Source organism: Cynocephalus volans, chromosome 15, assembly GCF_027409185.1.
Source record: "Cynocephalus volans isolate mCynVol1 chromosome 15, mCynVol1.pri, whole genome shotgun sequence".
Taxonomy (NCBI): domain Eukaryota; kingdom Metazoa; phylum Chordata; class Mammalia; order Dermoptera; family Cynocephalidae; genus Cynocephalus; species Cynocephalus volans.
Window position 1 is genome coordinate 74,810,419 of NC_084474.1, and position 21,592 is coordinate 74,832,010.

Below are 21,592 nucleotides of genomic sequence, written 5' to 3' on the forward strand. Positions count from 1 at the left end.
TGTTGGCTTGAAAAGGTTTTCTTTGCTCTCTGTATTGCTAAAAAGGATAAATAAGGGTCTTACTGATAGAACAAATTCTTCACCAAAGCAGTATCCCCCACACTCAAGCTTTAGTTAAAGAGGCTCTATTTTTCATTTCCAAATAATTTTGAAATAGGGCACAGCAGAAGAGAATACATTGATTCTTTAATCAAGTAATCAAGTTCTAAGATGATTCTTTACAGTTATTGAAAAAATTGGCCATGAGTGCTTGCTGTTCCCTTTGCTTGGGAAGTTCCTTGAGCAGATGCCCGTGGCTCTTGCCCTGGCCCACTTAAGGGCTTTGCTCAAGTTTATCTATAGTGAGCCTGTCCTTGTCCATCATGCAATCACTCCCCTTCCCCTTCCCGCTCCTTTCCTTGTTCCATACTCCTGATTTATTTTTCATCACAGAATATTTCTTTCCAGCCATCTATAAAGGACAGGATCTTTCTGGATTTTTTTTATTATTAGATCTCAAGAACCTAGAATGGTGCCTGAAACGCAGTAGGTACCCTGTACGTACTTGTTGAATGACTGAATGCTGAACGGCATACAAAAAAAGCACTCTAATAAATATTTCATGAATGAGTGAATGAATTATTAAGAAAGGGAGTCCTTTGAATTTCTAGTGGTCCTTTGATTTTTATTCTGGCAAACACAGGAGTAAATTGGCCTGCCATTTGGTGTGGCTTTTCTGACAGTCATGTACTTCTAAGCTGTTTCCTCACTGTTGGGTTGATGATTTCACCATCACTAGGAGTGAAAGACTGTTAAACACCAAGGACATATGCTAGAATTTGCTGTGGTGTCCCTCTGGCTTTCTTATATACCACTCAGTCTTCCTTTGTTTCTCCTGGATAGCTTTTCTTTTCTCCTATCTTAGGAATCCCTTATCCCATACTCATATGGCTTAGGGTGTTGTATTTGTGGAAGGGCTATGTAGTCTAGTGGCTCCTAAGCCTGGCTGCACCATATAATCATTTGGAGAGCTTTTATCAGTACCGATACTCAGGCATCACCTCAGACTATTAAATCAGAATTTCTTGAAGGGACCACCTCAGAATAATTTAAAAGTTCTGTCACTATTGTGTAGCCAGAGTTAAGAACCACTCATCTATTCTGCCTCCCATCCCTAATTCAGCAGATGAGAAACTTGGACTCCGAGGTATTTTATTAGTTTCTTAGGGCTGCTGTAACAAATTAGCACTAACTTAAAACAACAGAAATGTATTCTCTCAAGTTCTAGAGGTCAGAAGTATGAAATGAGTACCACTGGGCCAAAACCAAGGTGTTGGCACAGCTGCACTCCCACTGCAGGCTCTAGGGGAGGCTCTGTGTCCTTGTCTTTTGCAGTTTCTGGTGGCTGGGAGCACACCTGCCATTCATTGTCTCATGGCCCGTTCCTCCACCTCACAGCCAGCAATGTAAGCATTCTCACCTCTCTCTCTGTTCCATCTTCTCATCGTCTCTCTCTGTGTGTCTGAAATCTCCTTCTGTATATTTTTTATAAACACATTTTTTGCTATGGTCTGAATGCTCTCCCAAAATTCATGTGTTGAAACTTAATCACCAATGCAGTAGTATTAAGAAGTGGGGCCTTTAGGAGGTGATTAAGTCATGAGGGCAGAACCCTCATGGATGGGTCAGGGCCCTTATAAAAGGATTTAAGAGAGTGCGTTCACTTCCTTTTGCCCCTTCTGCCATGTAAGGACACAGTGTTTGTCCCCTCTGGAGGATGCAGCAATAGGGGGTCATCTTGGAAAAAGAGAACAGCCCTCAACACACAGCAAACCTGCTGGCGCCTTAATCTTGGACTTCCCAACATCCAGAACTGTGAGAAATACATTTCTGTTCTTTATAAATTACCCAATCTCAGATATTTTATTATAGCAGCATGAATGGACAAAGACATTTGTTGACTGTATTTAGGGCCCACCTGGATAATCCAGGACAATCTCTTCATCTCAAGATCCTTAATGCAATCACATCTGCAAAGATCCTTTTTTCATATAAGGAAGGTAACATTTACAGGGTTAAGGGATTAGGACCTGATACATTTAGTGCCATTATTCAACCACCTGTAGGTGTTTAGGCACCAGCCTTAGCTAACGCAGCTGGTACTAGCCAAGCAAGATGGTACCCAGGCTCCTGCTTCCCATTAGAAGTCTCTTTGACTACTTTTACACTAAATTACCTTCCCAGAGTGAGTTTTACCCTATGATTTCACCTTATAATACAGCAGAGGAATCGCTACCATGAATTATGCATTGTCCAGATCTTCAAATAATATTTTTAAGAGTTGACGTGTGTTTCCCTCAGTTCACTTTTCTTGAACTTGAGGCCTAAAGCCCTTTCTATTACCAGGCATCTAAACATGCATTATCCATCAACTTAGGGAAGTTCATCAGAGAGGATCAGAGAAGAGAGCTGTCAAGCTCTTGACTCTTGAGCTTTGAAAAATTTGGAAATAACTGACAGGTTATTTGATCCAGTATAACTTCTCCAGGCCACACTGAAACCTTCTTTCCTTTAGATTAGATAAAGATTTCATGGTGTAGAGTAAAGGGAGGAGGGAGGTTCTGCATGGATAAGGTAGAGCTACAGATGTCAGGCCTGAACAAGGACCATCCAAAGCTTGTGTCAAAGCAGGATGGTGACCAGTCATTGTTCCATGCAGGATGCTGAGGAACAGAAGGGAGTGTTCTGAACACCTAGAGGGTTGGAGGTGGTGGTGGGACCTAAACAATTAGCTCAAATGCTCAGTGAGACAGGTGTGGAATATACCTACTATTACATGAAGAACTAGCATTTATGTAGTGCTTTATGATTTATAAAATGCTTTTATATTCATTCTGATGAGTCCCATTATATTACTGAGATTATATTATGAAATCTGAGGTTTGACTTTAACTACTATGTGGCATGGTAGAGCAGTAGCCAAGTTCTGCTGACTTCCGATCCTTGGCTTTTTCTGCCACCTCTCTGGTTTGCCCCTGCAAAAGCACAGAGATGTCATCCGCCAGATGCCCAGGGATACTCCTGTGACTCTGAGGAAACCAGTCCTTGATGTCCAGGGTCAATAACCATCTGAGTTGCCTCCGGGAAGACTCAGAATTCAGGGTCAATCTCTGTGACAAGTTTAACTTGTTCTTCAGACCAAACACAATAACAGCAAAGGATCAAGTTGGGATTTTTATGGACACAGAAGGCAGGCAAGTCTGAGTGGCTTTTAAACATTCAGCTTGGATGGGAATTAGAGCTATAGCAATAGAGGCATCTTTAGAAAAATAAATCATGTATGGAGAAGAGGCAACATAAAGTAGTCTTGGACTAAAATAACTGGCCTAGAAATTAGGATACTCGAAACTAGAGTTGGAAAGAATTGTGTGAATTTTAAATTGTCACTCACCTTCTTTTTGCTTCTTTATCCCCCTATCTATAAAATGGAAATGATATGTAATCCACTTGGAAAATATATGAAATTTTTAGAAAAACAAAAAAGTACTTTGTAAATGCAACATAGCAATATATTTAAAAATAAACCTGAAATATGTGTCCTATAGGTTGAATTGTATACCTCCAAATTCATATGCTGAAGTCCTAAACCCCAGAAGCTCAGAATATGATCTTATTTGGAAGGGTCATTTTGAAATAGAGTCTCTGCAGGTGTAATTAGTTACGATAAGGTCCTACTGGAATAGGGTGAACCCTAATCCAATATGACTGGTGTCCTTATAAAAATAAGAAAGTTGGACATAAATACACACATACTCAGGAAGAATGCCATTTAAAGATTGAAGTTATGCTGCCACAAGCCAAGGAACTACCAGAAGCTAGGGGACAGGCCTGCTGTAGATCCTTCCTTAATGCCTGCAGAGAGAGCATGGCCCTGTTGACACCCTGATCCTGGACTTCTAGACTCCAGAGCTGTAAGACAATGAATTTCTGTTGTTTAAGCCACTCTGTTTGTATTACCTTGTTACGGCAGCCCTAGCAAACTAATATAGTGTCCTGGAAATGGTGGTCCTATAATGAGCAGTGCCTGGATATACTATTTTTGTAATGATCTTGTGATAGAGATCCAGCAATTCTGTTAGAAATCCAGACAGTGAATATAAAAATATCTTAGTGAAGATCAAGAAGAGACGGTCTTTTTTCCAATACACAGACTTCTTGATGTTATAAATGAAACTAAATCTAGGGATGTGTTATAATTTGCCAAGATCATCTGAGGATTATAGCTAAATGAGTGAGATTACTGGACCCCAAAGAAAGGTGGATTGCAAAGCCTTCCTGGCATTGGTGGGGGTAGTATATGGATGTGAGCCTTGTTCATTCATTCAATCAATTATTACTTATTGAACTTTTTAAATTTATTGATTATATGAGGTCCTGGCCTTCTTTCTCAGAATAGCAAATATTTTCAAGGAAAGAAAGTTGTGGTCAGAAGGTGCCAATTCCTATTTGTCTCCATATTTGGGTGTCCTGAGTACAGTCAACAATAAATCAATTTGTGTATCCTAGTCCCTTTCTTCTTCTATCTCCTTTTTCAACTCCAGATCTTCCTTTTTACACACATACCTTACCATAGATTTGGCCAAGAGAAACCCTGGCCCTAGGGCTCTGTTTTAGAAAGTCTCACAAAGCACAAATACATTGCAGACACCAGCAAAACACTTCTGTACATCTCTGCCCTGGGTGGGACAATGTTGCAGATGGACAACTATATCAGAGTATGGGAAGAATCTGAGCGGCAGAACTTGTAAGTAAGAGAAAGATACATTAATTAACTTTACAAGTCCTTCATCTCAGATACCGTAAAGTCAACAGATTGTGCATAATGAAATAAGATTTCCTAGTAGGGCAAGGAGATATTCAGTAATTGGCACAATATTGGTGACTGAGAAATATTTTGCAATACGAAAAATTCATATTACTTTAAAATTTGTATATGGGTAGAAATCTGTGCTGTCTAATATGGTGGTCACCAATTACAAGTGTCTGTTTAGATTTAAATTAATTAAAATTAAACGAAATTAAAAATCCAGGTTCTCAGTCATACCACATTTCATGTGCTTATCAGCTGCATGTGGAGAGGGGCTGCAGTATTGGACAGTTCAGGTATAGAATTTCAGGATGGAAATTTCCATCACTTCATAAAGTTTTACTGGACAACACCGGTCTAGATGTAATAAGTGTAAAGTATGATACTGATTCTCTACATCAGCCATTACATTGGTACTGAAGATAGGATTACAAATAATTTTATTTTTACAGAAACATTTAAGAAAATTTAACAAAGTCTCAAAAAGTTAAATAAAAAATATTCAGCTTTGTTGAAGTGATTAAAAGATCATTGATGGCAGGCCTAAGATAATCGAACAAACTTGGCAGGTAAGAAAAAAAGTACAGAAAGTAGAATATTGGTCAAAATACAGAAACGTTCTGTGTGCCATGTAAGGTACATACTTTGAATTTGTTAGGAGAACGTTCTAAGCTGTGCCCATAGTGATGATGTGCCGATCAATTTAGAGACTCTGTACCGTTTTCCGGATTCGGTCAAAGCAGAGACATTTTGATGTAACATCTATCAAATCTGATGTCATAATCACTATGATATATAATGGCAATACTGACTAAATGCTATTAAAGCAAGTAAATCAAATTCAGAAGATATAATACCCACTATAAGAGATAAAACACAGATCTTAAAAAATATTGTATGAATTTGAATATTTCATAAAGAGATGATAAAATTACAATGCAATTATGCCTTATGTGATAAAACCATTATTCTATAACAGTTCTGTGATAATAATTTATTACCTTTGACCTCATGAAAATGTTGTAACATGGTATGTAAAATTATGGTTAAATTTTTTTTATTTATTTATTTTTTGTTAATTTTATTTTATTTTATCAATATACAATGAGGTTGATTATTGTGGCCCATTACTGAAACCTCCCTCCCTCCTCCTTATCCCCCCTCCCTCCCAACAATGTCCTTTCTGTTTGCTTGAGGTATCAACTTCAAGGAATTGTAATTGTTGTGTCTTCTTTCCTCCCCTCCCCTGGTTGTTTGTGTATTAATTTATTTATTTTTAGCTCCCACAAATAAGTGAGAACATGTGATATTTCTCTTTCTGTGCCTGACTTGTTTCACTTAATATAATTCTCTCTAGGTCCATTCATGTCATTGCAAATGGCAGTATTTCATTCTTTTTTATAGCAGAGTAGTATTCCATTGGGCAGATAAACCACATTTTCCGTATCCATTCATCTGATGATGGACATTTGGGCTGGTTCCAACTCTTAGCTATTGTAAATAGTGCTGCAGTGAACATTGGGGAACAGGTATACCTTCAACTTGATGATTTCCATTCCTCTGGATATATTCCCAGCTGTGGGATAGCTGAGTTATATGATTGATCTATCTGCAATTGTTTGAGGAACCTCCATACCATTTTCCATAGAGGCTGCACCATTTTGCAGTCCCACCAACAATGTATGAGAGTTCCTTTTTCTCCTCAACCTCGCCAGCATTTATCGTTCAGAGTCTTTTGGATTTTAGCCATCCTAACAGGGGTGAGATGGTATCTCAGTGTGGTTTTGATTTGCATTTCCCAAATGCTGAGTGATGTTGAGCATTTTTTCATGTGTCTGTCAGCCTTTCATGTACCTTCCTTTGAGAAATGCCTTTTAAGATCTTTTGCCCATTTTTAAAATTGGGTTACTTTTTTTATTGTAAAGTTGTTTCAGTTCCTCATATATTCTAGATATTAATCCATTGTCAGATGTATATTTTGCAAATATTTTCTCCCACTCTGTTGGTTGTCTTTTAACTCTGTTAATTCTTTCTTTTGCTGGGCAGAAGCTTTTTAGTTTGGTATAATCCCATTTGTTTAGATTTCCTTAGGTTGCCTGTGCTTTGGGGATCATATTCATGAAGTCTGTGCCCAGTCCTACTTCCTGAAGTGTTTCTGCTATGTTTTCTTTAAGAAGTTTTATTGTTTCAAGGTGTGTACTTTTTTCTCTAATCCATTTTGAGTTGATTTTAGTATATGGTGAGAGGTATGGATCTAGTTTCATTCTCCTGCATGTTGATATTAAGTTATCCCAGCACCATTTGCTGAAGAGGCAGTCTCTTCCCCAGTGTATAGGCTTGGTGTCTTTGTCAAAGATCAGATGGCTGTAGGTGTGTGGGTTGATTTCTGGATTCTATATTCTAGTCCATTGATCAATGTGTCTGTTTATATGCCAGTACCATGCTGTTTGGGTTATTATAGCTTTGTAGTATAGTTTAAAGTCAGGTAGTGTTATGCCTCCAGCTTTATTTTTTTTTTCTCAGAATAGCTTTGGCTATGCATGGTCTTTTCTTATTCCATATAAATGTCTGGATAGTTTTTTTCCATTTCTGAGAAAAATGTCATTGGAATTTTAATGGGGATTGCATTGAATTTGTATATCACTTTGGGTAGTATGGACATTTTCACTATGTTGATTCTTCCAATCCAAGAGCATGGAATGCCTTTCCATCTTCTTGTGTCCTCTTTAATTTCTCTCAGCAGTGGTTTTTAGTTCTCATTACAGAGATTCTTCACATTGTTGGTTAACTCAGTTCCTAAGTGGGTTTTTTTTTTTTTTTTTGTGGCTATTGTAAATGGGCAAGCTTTCTTGATTTCTCTTTCAGCATGTTCACTATTGGAGAATCAAAATGCTACTGATTTTTTTGTGTTGGTTTTGTATCCTGCTGCTTTGCTGAAATCATTTATCAACTCCAAGAGTTTTTGGTAGAGGCTTTAGGCTGTTCGATATATAGAATCATGTCATCTGCAAAGAGGGACAGTTTGACTTCATCTTTTCCAATCTGGATGCCCTTTATTTCCTTCTCTTCTCTGATTGCTCTGGCTAGTACTTCCAACACTATGTTGAATAGGAGTGGTGAGAGTGGGCATCCTTGTCTAGTTTCTGTTCTTAAAGGAAAAGCTTTCAGCTTTTCCCCATTCAAGATGATATTGACAGTGGGTTTATCATATATGGCTTTAATTATGTTGAGATACTTTCCATCTACACCTAACTTATAGAGAGTCTTTGTCATGAATGAGTGTTGAATTTTATTAAATGCTTTTTCAGCATCTATAGAGATGTTCATATGGTCCTTCTGTTTAATTTTATTGATATAGTGTATCACATTTATTGATTTGCATATGTTGAACCAACCTTGCATCCCTGGGATGAATCCCACTTGATCATGGTGCATAATTTTGCATATGTGCTGCTGTATTCTGTTAGCTAGTATTTTATTGAGGATTTTTGCATCTATATTCATCAAGGATATTGGCCTGTAGTTTTCTTTTTTAGTTGCATCTTTACCTGGTTTAGGTATCAGGGTGATGTTTGCTTCACAGAATGAGTTTGGGAGAATTGCCTCTGTCTCAATCTTTTGGAATAGTTTGGAGAGAATTGGTGTCAATTTCTCTTTGAATGTTTGGTAGAATTCTGCTGTGAATCCATCTGGTCCTGGGCTTTTCTTTGTTTGGAAATTTCTGATAACAGCTTCAATCTCTTTTACTGTTATTGGTCTGTTCAGGTTTTCTACATCTTCTTGGCTCAGTTTTGGTAGCTTGTGTGTGTCCAGAATTTTATCCATTTCCTCCAGATTTTCAGATTTGTTGGCATATAGTTGTTTATAGTAGTCTTGAATGATTCTTTGTATTTCAGACATATCAGTTATAATATCACCGTCTTCATTTCTAATTTTTGTTATTTGGATCTTCTCTCTTTTTTTTAGTTAGTCATGCTGATGGTTTGTCAATTTTATTTATCTTTTCAAAAAATCAAGTTTTTGATTCATTGATCTTTTGTATTGTTTTTTGGGTTTCAATTTCATTAAGCTCTGCTCTCATCTTACTGATTTCTTTCCATTTGCTGACTTTGGATTTGGATTATTCTTGTTTTTCTAGTTCTTTAAGGTGAAGTATTAGGTTTTTCACTTGCCGTCTTTCCATTCTTCTGAAGTAAGCGTTTAATGTGATAAATTTCCCCCTTAGTACTGTTTTTGCAGTATCCCACAGGTTTTGGTATGATGTATCATTATTTTCATTAGTTTTAATACATTTTTTTATTTCCTATTTGATTTCTTCATGGACCCATATGTCATTAAGTAGAATGCTGTTTAATTTCCATGTCCTTGTATAGTTTCCAGAATTTCATATGTTATTGATTTATAATTTTAATCCATTGTGTTCTGAAAAAATACATGGGATAATTCCAATTTTTTTGAATTTGTTGAGACTTTATTTGTGACCTAACATGTGATCTATCCTAGAGAATGATACATGTGCTGATGAGAAGAATGAATATTCTCAGGTTTTTGGATGGAATGTTCTGTAGATATCTACCATGTCCAATTGGTCAAGAGTGCTGTTTAGATCTTGTGTTTCTGTGCTGATTCTTTGCCTAGACAATCTGTCCAATATTAACAGTGAGGTGTTCCGGTCCCTTGCTATTATGGTATTAGTGTCTATTTCCTTCTTTAGGTCTAATATAGTTTGTTTTATAAATCTGGCTGCTCCAACATTGGGTGTGTACATATTTATGATTGTTATGTCTTCTTGATGGATCAATCCTTTTATCATTATGTAGTGGCCCTCATTATCTCTTTTTATGGTTTTAGTTTAAAGTCTATTTTATCAGATATAAGAATAGCTACTCCAGCTCGTTTTTCATTTTTGTTTGCATGGTAAATCTTTTTCCATCCTTTTACTCTAAGTCTATGTTAGTCTTTATAGGTGAGGTGGGTCTCTTGAAAGCAGCATATAGTTGGGTCCTCCTTTTTAATCACCATCAGCCTGTCTGTGTCTTTTGATTGTGGGATTTAATCCTTTTACATTAAGAGTTGTTATTGAAAAGGGTTGATTTACTCCTAGCATTTTATTGATTTTTGTTTGGATGTCTTAACTGTCTTTTGTTCCTTTCTTTCTGATTTACTGTTTGTTTTCTGTATGTGTTGGTTCCTTGGGTTGTAGATGAACTTTTTTTTCCTCTTCATTATTGCCATTTTAGTTTTCCTAGTGGGTTTTGATTTTTCTTGTGTTTTTATGGCAGTGGTAGTTGTTTTTCTGGTACCAAACCCAGTACTCCCTTGAGAATTTCTTGTAAGGATGGTCATGTGGTAGTGAACTCCCACAGTTTTTGTTTGTCTGAGAAATATACTATTTGCCCTTCATTTCTGAAGGATAACCTTGTGGGGTAGAGTATTCTTGGCTGACAATCTCTGTCTTTTAGTATTTTGAATATATCATCCCATTCCTTTCTGGCTTTTAGGGTTTGTGATGACAAGTCTGTTGTTAGCCTGATTGGGGCTCCTTTATAGGTGATTTGACGCTTCTCTCTTGCAGCTTTTAGATTCTCTCTCTGTCTTTGAGTCTTGCCAATTTGACTATAACATGTCTTGGAGAAGACCTTTTCAGGTTGAATACATTTGGGGATCTTTGAGCTTCCTGAATCTGTAGATCTGTGTCTTTTCCTATACCTGGGAAGTTTTCTGCCACTATTTTGTTGAATATATTTTCAATGCAATCTCTTTTTTCCTCCCCTTCTGGAATACCCATGATTTGGATATATGAGTGCTTAAGCTTGTCTGATATCTCTCTTAGATTTTCTTCTTTGTTTTTAATTCTGTCTTCTTTTTTTTTTTGTCTGCCTGTGTTATTTCAAATAGCCCATCTTCAAGGTCAGAAGTTCTCTCTTCTACTTCTTCAAGCCTGATGGTTAAACTCTCCATTGTGTTTTTTATTTCATTGAATGAATTCTTCAGCTCGGCCAGCTCTGCTACATTCTTTTCCAGGGCATTGATTTCCTTGTACATTTCTTCTTTCAGGCCTTGTATACTTTTCCTCATTTCATCGTGTTGTCTAGCTGAGTTTTCTTGTATTTCATTTAGCATCCTTAGAATTATCACTCAAAATTCCTTTTCAGACATTTCAAGGGCTTCTTGTTCTATAGGATATAGACCTTGAGACTTATTACCAAAGCATGGTATACTTTCTTGATTTTTCATACTTCTGTTATCTTTCCTTTGATGTTTAGTCATTGTGGCAGGGGAATTCACTGTCCATTGGTTTGACACTATTGTCTGGCTAGGATGCTGCTGGGGTTGCCAATTTGGTATGGCTGCCTCAGTGTCTGCTCAGTTGCCCACTATTGCCTTGTGTGTGTGGTTGCCTTGGGTCTTGGGCCTCTCCAGTTAGCATGCACTTGGCCGGGCTGTGGATGGAGTTGGGTGGTGGGAGTGAGGCCTACCTGCTGGTTTGCGTGCTGGCACCGCAAGGCGTGTGGTCTCCATAGATCTTCCACTTCTCCGGCTAGGCACCTCTCTGATCGGCATGCACTTAGCTGCAAAATTATGGTTAATTTGTGAATTTAAGTATTCTTAAAGAATTTTTCGGCAATTCTTACAGAAGAGGAAAATTTCTCTGAATTGAAATTAATTTCAAAAAAACTAAGAACTACAATGACTCAAGAGAAGTTTGTCTAATTTGGTTTTGCTGTCAGTAAAACACAAATTATGTGAATATCTTTAATAACATAATTAGTGATGTGTTGAAATAAAGTCAAGAAAGTAATTTTGTGGAAGAAATATATAATAATTTATGAATTGTATGCCTTTACTTTAGAACTCATTCTGACATTGGCAGCTTATCAACAGAATATCTCAATTTGAATGAAATTCAATTTTCTTTGGTAATAGAACTTCCTGTCATTTCAAATAAACAGTGTTAGAAATACTTTTCAATTTTGTTATGATAGTATATAAAGATGCTTTAAAAAGTTCATGGAAAGATTCATATTATCTTTCAATTTTACTTTTCCATGAACTTTTTGAAGTACCCTCATACTTCTCAAGGAAGGAGGATAGAACATATTTTAAGAAACAGCTTGTTAGCTTGATTTATATCTTTAAAATATATTGAAATATGATTTATGGGTTTCCATTTGTCTCCTGGCCTGCAGTCTAGGAACAATGAGTGGACCTAACCTGGCTATCCTTCTGGAGCAAATAAAAGTACCTTTTTATCACAAGGTAGTTAGAGCCTCCTGTTTCAGATCCTTAGGTAGCTCACTGATCTACACGCCTTGGATTCTTGTTCAGCTTCATAGCTCAGCTATAACAGCCACCTAAGTCCCAGACATTTGGGGGTTGAGAATATTTAGAGAAAGAAAGATGGTGTTTAAGCTTTAGTGGATACTGACTAGTCTCATGCCACCTGCACAAGTGCAGACATGAAGGAAGGAGAGACTAATAAGCTGTGGTTTGAAGGATTTCACTTATGCCCCAAGATAAATGTGTTTGACAGCAGAATATTCTTACACCTTGCAGTGGTTGATTGACAAAAATGGTAGGAGCCTCTGCCCTGTCTTCCCTTGGGCTATGGCTGGATTTCTCTGATTTTAATGTAATGACTCAGGTATAGTCCTGTCTGAAGGTGGAGGAATGGTGCATATGATTATGTGTAGTCCTTAAGCTCTAGAAGGTTACATTTCCACGGCCTGCTGCTTAAACACTGCACAATCATACATAACTGCAACTCAAAGGCAGGAAATGAGTTTTACCACAATTTCCAAGCAAGTAAGGAAATGATCTGCATGAGCTGTAAAGGACTGTGTTTGTGCTGTATTGCATTCTTGCTGAATGCTTAAGGGGGCCCTCCCACACCTGGACCACTGGGTTGGGGGGGAGATGAGGGGGGCTTAGGGATCTTTTTTTGCAATGATGCAATCCTTTTTGAATGACCACCAAGAGAGCCGGTCTGAATTATGCTCGTTCTGGACAGAGCTGCGATGTTTTGTAATAAGGAACAGTTTCCTGGGTCATGTGTCCTAAGTGAAAGCCGAGCTCATCTTGGGCTGACTGTCCATCGCAGGCCCAGTCTGTACTATTCACCAGAGGGGAGGGACATTCCTGGAGCCGTCTGCTTGAAAGGGCTCCTGGCTCAGCTTTCCCAAGAACAGCTGCTAGTCATTGAGACATCTGAAACCTTTGAATAGAGTGCGTGAGATGTCTGTGTGACTTACAAGGAGAGCTGTGCAGCTCTGGACACAGGGAATGAAATGGCTTTGGAAGGGAAAAACTAGAAGGAGCAAGAAATGGCAGAGGCCACTGGATAAAAAGGGCAGGCATTAGTGGCTGAGATGGCAGAAAGAAGCATATACTTTAAAAAAGATAAGAAAACCACTTCAAATTAATATGCTTAAAAAAAAAATTCAGAGAGAAATGTTTGCAATGATGACTGACTAAAATGAAGGTCTGGAGCCCTCTAGAATGTGAGTTGCATGAAGTCAGATACTGTTCATTCACTGCTGTAGTACCAGAGCCTAAAAGACATGTGATAAAGCTCATATATTAAGGCCTTTTGAAAGGTCCAGTGTCAGGGAAGCTAGAATGGGATTGAAATAAGAAAAATAAGAATATTTAATGAGTTTTATACAGTAAAATTTTGGAATTCTGAGATAATTTCCTTCCTACTAGAATTAAAATATTCTTTATGTTATGAAAATATGGTAACAGTAGTTTGAGTTTACTTTTGAATGCTTTCATTAGAGAAAAAAAAGAGGAAAATTGGCATCTCTACATTGATTCTTAGTTTTTAGAAATGTCTCTGACTCTGGTATTCCACTTAACCTCTAAGGTTTCTTTTTTACCTAATATTATAATTATGGGAAGATGTGATCTTTGTCTACTTTAAAAAACTCACGTAGCTTCCAGACTTGCCATCAAATGGCTGTTTTTGAAACACATTGTACGTGCAAGCCCTTTTTTTTATTCCAGTTAACTCCAACTTTTCACAGCTCCCAGGATAAAGGAGGAAACTTCTTTTCCACCATAAAGAGAAACAAAACTACGCTGTCTATGTCAAAGGTGTATGTAATATCATTAAGCAAGTATAGTGCCTGGAATATATTACGTGCTTTCTACATGTTTGTGGAATGAATTTCTCTGCTGGTTTCTTCTTGTCTCCTGTCTTTCATTGGTTAAGGCTCACCCACTAAGACTTTAACTCCCCAGTATTTCACATGTTTGTAGAAAGAATGAAAAATATAGACCTGGTTTGGGCGTCTACAATAACTCTCTATCATGAAACGTAACTTTTAGTAATCCTATACTTATTAAATGAGAAAATAATGTGGAAACTTAAAAAAATTTTTTTATACTGTCATTTTTAAGGAATGGCAGGAGTGGACTGTAGCAATACCCAGTGAAACTAACCTTCTAAAAGAGGAAGCACATATGCTCCACATTCCCTTACGGGGCTGGAAGAAAGATAAAATTGTCAACGGATTAGCCTTACTTCTCTTTACCACAACAGATGACAGTCCTTTGTTCAGAACAGTTGCTGAGAAAGGGCACCCAGTCAGTATGAACACAAGGGAGTCAAAGGGAAAGTAGTAACTCAGTTGCTAAACAGGAAAAGTGACAGCTGATTACACTGGAAGGGTGTCTACACTAAATTTTCAGCTGAAAGTTGAATTGTCTACAAATGTGGTGGCATGGCTGCAGCATGTTCCCAGTCACCCATGACTACCTGTTTTTTGGGTTTACTTTATTTAGTCCACCTTCAGTGTCCGGAATGTTTGACAATTGGGTTCAAATCCAAGTATTTCTGTCTTTTTTTTCTGGAAAAATGGATTGGGCTGGAAGGTAGCAGCTAAATAAATATTTGAAGTTGATGAAAGAGTGGTCAGTAGATGAAGATCCTCACCTAGCCTTGGGCAGGACTGTTGAGCATCAGTTGACACTGAGTATTTAGCAACACTGTGTGTGGGGGGGGATAGGTTACATTTTGAACTTGGTCCACGTGATTAGATTGCAGATACGATCCTGTATTTCAAGAAACTGGAATATATATGTGGAATTTTCAAATATGTGCTCTTCCAACTTGATATTATCCAACCCAATGAACACCCGTGAGAAAACCCAGGTTAATATAGACATTTAACTGTTTACAATTTGTAGTGTGTGTAACTTGTGCTTATTATGGTTTATTCTGTTCTTTGGCCACAATTCAGTGTGAGTAATAGTTTGAGACATTGTACAATCTTAAAGTAGACTATGGAGAGATCTCTGCCTTTACATCAAGTATCAGTACCACCTCTAAATTATATTGCTTGCAGAAATATATTCACGGTTATAAAAATTATGGCTACTTTTTGTAAAATAATCTTTTGCCCTTTATCTTTGCTTTATCCCCAAGTAGATAATGTTTATAGATAAGAACTTTTTGAGACACCCCTTACTTGTTCAATGACTCTATTGTTAGTTTCAATGTATACGTTTTGATGAGTTCTAACAGGACTAAAGAGAGTTCATTATGAAAAGAATTTTCTTAGGAAAAAAATTCACCTATAGTTACATCACTCAAGTGACAATCACTGTTAACTGTTAATATTTAATTGTATGTCCTTCCAAGCTCCTTTTTTAAATGAATCATTTATTTTTTACATAGTTGTGATCATACCGAATATGCAATTTTATGCTGAACCTTGAACTAAACCTTAATTATTCATGTTAATGAGTGACAGAAAAAAAAAAAAAGCTGGAATAAATGAAAACTGGAGCTAGATCAAAATCCTCACTCTAATTAATGGTTCAAATTCTTTTCCCATCAGACTTTTTCCTAAAAGGCCAAAGGGCACTTTCTTTAAATTTCTATCACTTTTTAAAAAATAAATGAATTATGAACTTATTGTGATTTTTTCTAGATTTTCTAATGTGAGCTTTTTAACAAATATAATAAGTAGCAGTTGTGCCACTCTTTCATATTGATTGATAAAGTTGGGCCTAGAAACCAGGTAGGTGTCTGAACTCTATAGCTGATATTCTTCCCATTACATCAGGCTTCTATCCTTGGGATTTGATTAGCTGAAAATACTCTTGTAAATCCTGCCCTTGCACAACTGTTTTAGCCAAGTTGTGTGGCATCTGAACTTGGGTAAACCAAGGAAGTCTTGGAGGCCTGGTCCAAACCCTGAGTCTGGCCTGGACCCAAGTCCAGAGGTTCTCTGGGAAGTCAGTTGGTTGTTTTGATGTTCTGCAATATGAACCTTTGAATATCTGAAAGGCAAATGTTTTGGTTGGAATCTTTGTTCCGTTATTCCTAGTTGTGTCTTTTGAAAAATTACTTAACCTCTCTATACTTAATTTTATGATCTGTAGAATTGAAATAATGTTATCTCTTGGGGCATAATATTATCTCGTGAAATTTGGATGTGATCACACATACAGCGCCTCACACTGATAGGAAGAAACTGGTGGAAAGTTCTCATCACATACTGGTAGGAGAAACCAGACTCACCATGGAGCAGACATGTACCCCTGCTGAGGATTCTGCTAAGAAATAGTCAGTTTTCCTAGAGATCCTTCAAACTAGGGCCCTCAGAACATTTGGCTCTATCCTTAGCCTTGCATACAAGATGGGGAGATAGGAATCTAGCTGGGAAAAAGAACAGAGATAATCCAAAGACTTTCACATTGCTTTCCAAAAACCTTTAGACAATGGTGAACTATATTTGTCTTTGAACCTCCAGTGTCCAAACATCTATTGAGTGAGTAATATGTGCCAGAAAACTTTCTAAGTGCTAGTGATGCCCTTGTGAAAGTAGAATAATTTCAATATTGGTTTGTCAAATGAATCTGTGAATAGTGGGGGTGACTTGTGTGTGTTGTAAAGGCATTAAAAACAATTTTTACCTTCTTTTTTCCCCTCATCCTGCCCTTCAGTTTGGACTAATCTGAAAACAATCATATTTAGATTCAACTGATATTGCTTAGTCCTGGGATTTGAAATCAAGTTTGCCTGACTCCATATTTGTGTCTTCTTCTGCTATAAATATATAAATATTCATGGGGAATTTAGAGGGCAAATGTTTTTAGCTGAGAAGAATACCACTGTGGGATGAAAAAAGAAAAAAAAATTCTATAAACATTAATTGACTGCCTACCCTGGGCAAGATACTCTACCTATAGGATCACAGGACATTAGACCTGGGACAGCCCTTATCTGTAAGCAGTATTCACATTGTGATTAGTGGACCCCTAGCAGACCCACATAGAAGCCACTGAGATTTCCACGGGGAGCAAATGGGATATAACAATGGCCTTAGATTTCCACATTTGCTTCATCAAGAACTCATATACTTTAATCAGTTTTGTCAGTCTTTTTCCTCTGTGTTCACCAAGCAGAACCATAAAAGCTAAGGTACTAAGGTTTTCCTTGGTTTCTTCTTTAAAACAAGGTTATCCTATTCCATAGGATAGTTGGTGCTGTTATTGAGGTTGCAAATATCAAAAACCTGGTTCTCAAATAAATGTATACTAACTTTATGTTTTCATTGTTTTTGAGTACATCCAGAGGAGAAAAATCCAATTTAGGCCATGAAGTTTTTCTATTCAATCCCTGATTTAGTGGAAATAGCTTAACCGTCAATAACTCCTTTAGTGTGGCTTTGGTCTGCAAACCTGCAGTAACTGGAGGGTGGAGAAGAGGGATATGAGCTCTACCCTAAGCCCTGGCATGCCAAACATGTGCCTGCTTTGGTAGGATTCAGTGGTAACCACCATCACTCACATTAATGAGCAGGTAATTATATGGTTAATCCATGAAATATAGGCCCTGATCCACCTACAAACAGCTCTTTCTAATGGCCTTCAGACACTTGAACAGCATTCCTGTTCTTTTCTTAGAGCTGGCTAGGCACATCCTGAGCTAGAACAATATTCTTTGTTAGGCATTTATCTTGAACAGTGCTTCCACAATAATAATGTTTGAGAACTACCGATCTAGAGAGCTAGGTGGAAGGTAAACTCCATGTACATATGTATACTCAGTTGTGTGTACAGAACCCCCACCTGCTCCACACAAGTACACTATATACATCTCTTTGTAGTGTAATATCAGTTCCTACCTACTTCAGCTTACCAAGACAGAGGTTCTCAGTCTTGGCTGCATAGCAGAACCACCAAGGAGTCTTTTAAAATTTCTGATACTCAGACATCCCAGACCATTTAAATCAGAAATTCTGGGAGTGGGGATCCAGGCCATTCCAATGTACAACCAAGTTTGAAAATAAGTGTACTAGATTAGGTATTTCTTATGATGAAATATTCTCAGAATCCATTTCCTTTTTTGAAAGAAAACCTTTTTTTAAAAAAATAAATTGCCAGATTTTATACAGGCTTACCTCTGCTTCTGGCTATGAGGAAGTCGCTGTGATAGAACTTACTCTCTCGTAGTAAGCAGATAGAGAACTGGATAAAATACATAAGGTGACTATTTCTGGGCACTAGACACTAAGCAGTGAAGAAATGAGATTCATGAAAGAAGACAAATAAACAAAGTAAACTTTATGTTCATCCTGGCTTTCTGTCTGGAGACACTTTCCAATTGCAGAGTAAGGAAGGGGATTCCAAGCAGAACACAGAAGGAGACAGATTGAAATTTGGAAAGATTGAGATGTCTGGAATTTGAGGCATAGAGTACTAGAGAGAGGGGAGCTCCCCAGAGAAAGATCTCCAAAATCTGCATAAAGACATCCCTTCCCCCACCAAATATTGTGTTGAATATTGTGTTGAAACCACAGATGTGAAGGGTGAGACTTCATGAGGCTGGGCAAAGCGCAATCAAGGAACCATAAGCTGAAGAGTTCCTGAAGTACACCCAGGGCTGGGAGATGTTGGAGCTCTGGTCAACCATGGTTGAGAGTTCTTGTCGAAGCTCTGAGGCATTCAGCAGTGGAGACACTAGAGGGTCATGCCTTGCAAGAGGGAGTAAGCTAGCTGTAGAGTAAAGGACACTCTAAACTTGTCCTAACACAGCTTATAAGAAAACTTTGAAAAGCTGATCAACAAGCAACTTAAAGGTTTGCCAGTATAAAATCTAAGTTTAAAAATAAATATATATTTAAAAAATTTAGCATTAAACAATCTAAAATGCACAATTTCCAGGATCTAATAAAAAATTGTAGACATATGAATAAGTGGAAAGATGTAATCTACTACAAGGAGAAGCATAATTATTATTTATTTCTGTTTCACTAGAAAAAGATAAAAAATGATACAGGTAATGGAATTGGCAGACAGGGACCTTAAGATGGCTGTTATAAATACCCTCAAGGATTTAAAGGGAAACATAAGTCTAATGAAACAAAAAATAAAGGAATAAAACCAAGTGGAACTTCCAGAAATATAACAATATGTGAAATAGAAAGTTTCACTGGAGAAAATTCACAACTGATTAACACTAAGAAGGAAAAAAATATCACAACTTGAAAGCGTAGCAATAGAAACTATGTAAACTGAAGCTCACGGGGAGAAAAGACTGAACAAAATGAGTAGAGCTTAGTGACCCAGGGACAATATCAAGTGTCAAGATATGTGTGATTAGAGATTTATGAAAACAGGAGAGAGAAAGGGAAACAGAAAACTATTTGAAGAAATGCTGGCAAAACATTTTGCAAATTTGATGACAACTACAAATCCACACATCCTACAGAAACCCATGCGGGATAAACACAAAGAAAACCTCACCAAGGCATATTATAATAAAATTTTTGAAAACCTGTGATAAGGAATAAATCTTAAAAGCAGCTGGAGAAAGAAAATACACATTGTATACAGAGTAAAAAATAAGAATCTAAAGTAGGGCCACCAAGAGCACTGGTGGATGGGGACTGGACACTGGACCGGCTGTGCCATGAGACTCTTCTCCCCTGAAGCTTCACCGAGTGCAGGTACAACTATCCTGTTTGTAAAAGGAGGAGATTTTCCAGCAAATAACATGGTGAAGTTCCTGGTAGGCTTTATAAACAAGAGTATAGAAGATTTTATTGTTGAATCCCTAGAAGCCTCATTCCGTTATCCTCAGCACTACCACTTTTATATCCAGAATTTCACAGCTCTTCCTCTGAACACTGTGGTGCCACCCCAGAGACAGGCAACTTTTGAGTACTCCTTCATTCCTGTAGGGCCCATGGGCAGGCAACCCTTTGGGCTGGTCATCAATCTGAACTACAAAGTTCTGAATGGTAATATATTCCAAGATGCTGTCTTCAATCAAACAGTGACAGTTATTGAAAGAGAGGATGATTTAGATGAAGAAATAATCTTTCTGTATATATTCCTCGCTGGTCTTGGGCTTCCAGTTGTTGGAGGTCTTCATCAACTCTTAGAATCTAGAAAGCACAAGAGACCCATACAGAAGGTAGAAATGGGTACATCAAGTCAAAATGGTGTTGACGTGAGTTGGATTCCTCAGGAAACTTTGAATCAGATCGATAAAACTTCACCAAGAAGGTTGCACAGGAAATGGGGACAGAAGAAGTTGGTGTGATCTGATGAGTAAATGTTCCTTTGTGCAGCAATTCAATCTTTCCTTAACCTGCCCTAATGTGTTTAGGCCTGATGGGAATTAGTGCAGAGAAGCCATATCACCACAGAAGCAGTTACTATCTATGTGTGGACTGAGTAGTCAGAGTCTACGGTGATAGTATTGCTGAAAACACACTGCATTCATTTTTCTAAAGTAACAAATTTTGCTTTTTTAAAAAAACATTAAAATCTATGTGTGTAGGTGTATATGTATGTGCGCAGTTGGTCTTACCAGAATCATTGTCAAACTACCTGGAACGTGCCTTTAGAATGCTAAATAATGCTATTGTCTCTAACTTTTTGACATTTTATGACCTTTTCCCCCAAAACTCAATGATTATTTGCTCAAGATGATTATAGATGTCCTGTCTTAAACTGTTTTTTAAAAAACAATTTGTTCCTTTTTTGCAATAACTCAAATTTCAATTGATGGCACAAATTAGCATTTTGTTGTTGTTGCTGTATATGACTAGTATTCTAAAGGCACAAGCAGGAGTAGCTACTTTTTGGCAATAGAATTGTTTTTGCATTTTGCTGCTTTTTACATAATTTTTTATAATAAAAAATTATAATAAAAAATTTTTTATAATAAAATTTTTTTTATAATGCACACTTTTGGAAACTTCCCAAATGAATTCAAGGAATTTTGGGATCTCTCTAGCAACAAAATTGTGAAATATGAAAATTCTGCTGACTTCGATATATAAAACCTAATCCTACCCCTTTTTTTTAAACAAAAGGAAAACAGTACATTTGTGCATTTGTGCCAAAAAAAAAAAAAAAAAAAAACTACAGACTTCTAGTCTGAAACAACACAGGCCAAAAGACAACAGAATGGAATCTTCAAAGTGCTGAAAGAAAAAAATGCTATCAACCTGGAATTTTCAATTCAGCGGATATAGCTTTAAAAATAAAGAAATAAAACACTTTTTCAGATGAGCAAAAGCTAAGAATTCATTGCCAGCACAATTGTACTGTAAGATATACTAAAAGAAGTTTTCATCTGGAAAGAAAATAATACCAGATGAAAACAGAGATTACAAAAAAGAATAAAGACTACTATTTTTTAGTACTGTCTTTGAAACTCATTATGTTTTACACTTAAATCACATTTCATTTTAAGTACTCAGTAGCCACATGTGGCTG

The 21,592-nt window shown here is 37.2% G+C and overlaps 1 pseudogene; it reads left to right on the plus strand.

Annotated features, from left to right (window-relative positions):
• The first annotated feature begins 19,742 nt into the window (after window positions 1-19,742).
• Window positions 19,743-20,420, plus strand: LOC134363711 (translocon-associated protein subunit alpha-like; annotated as a pseudogene).
• The last annotated feature ends 1,172 nt before the right edge of the window (window positions 20,421-21,592 follow it).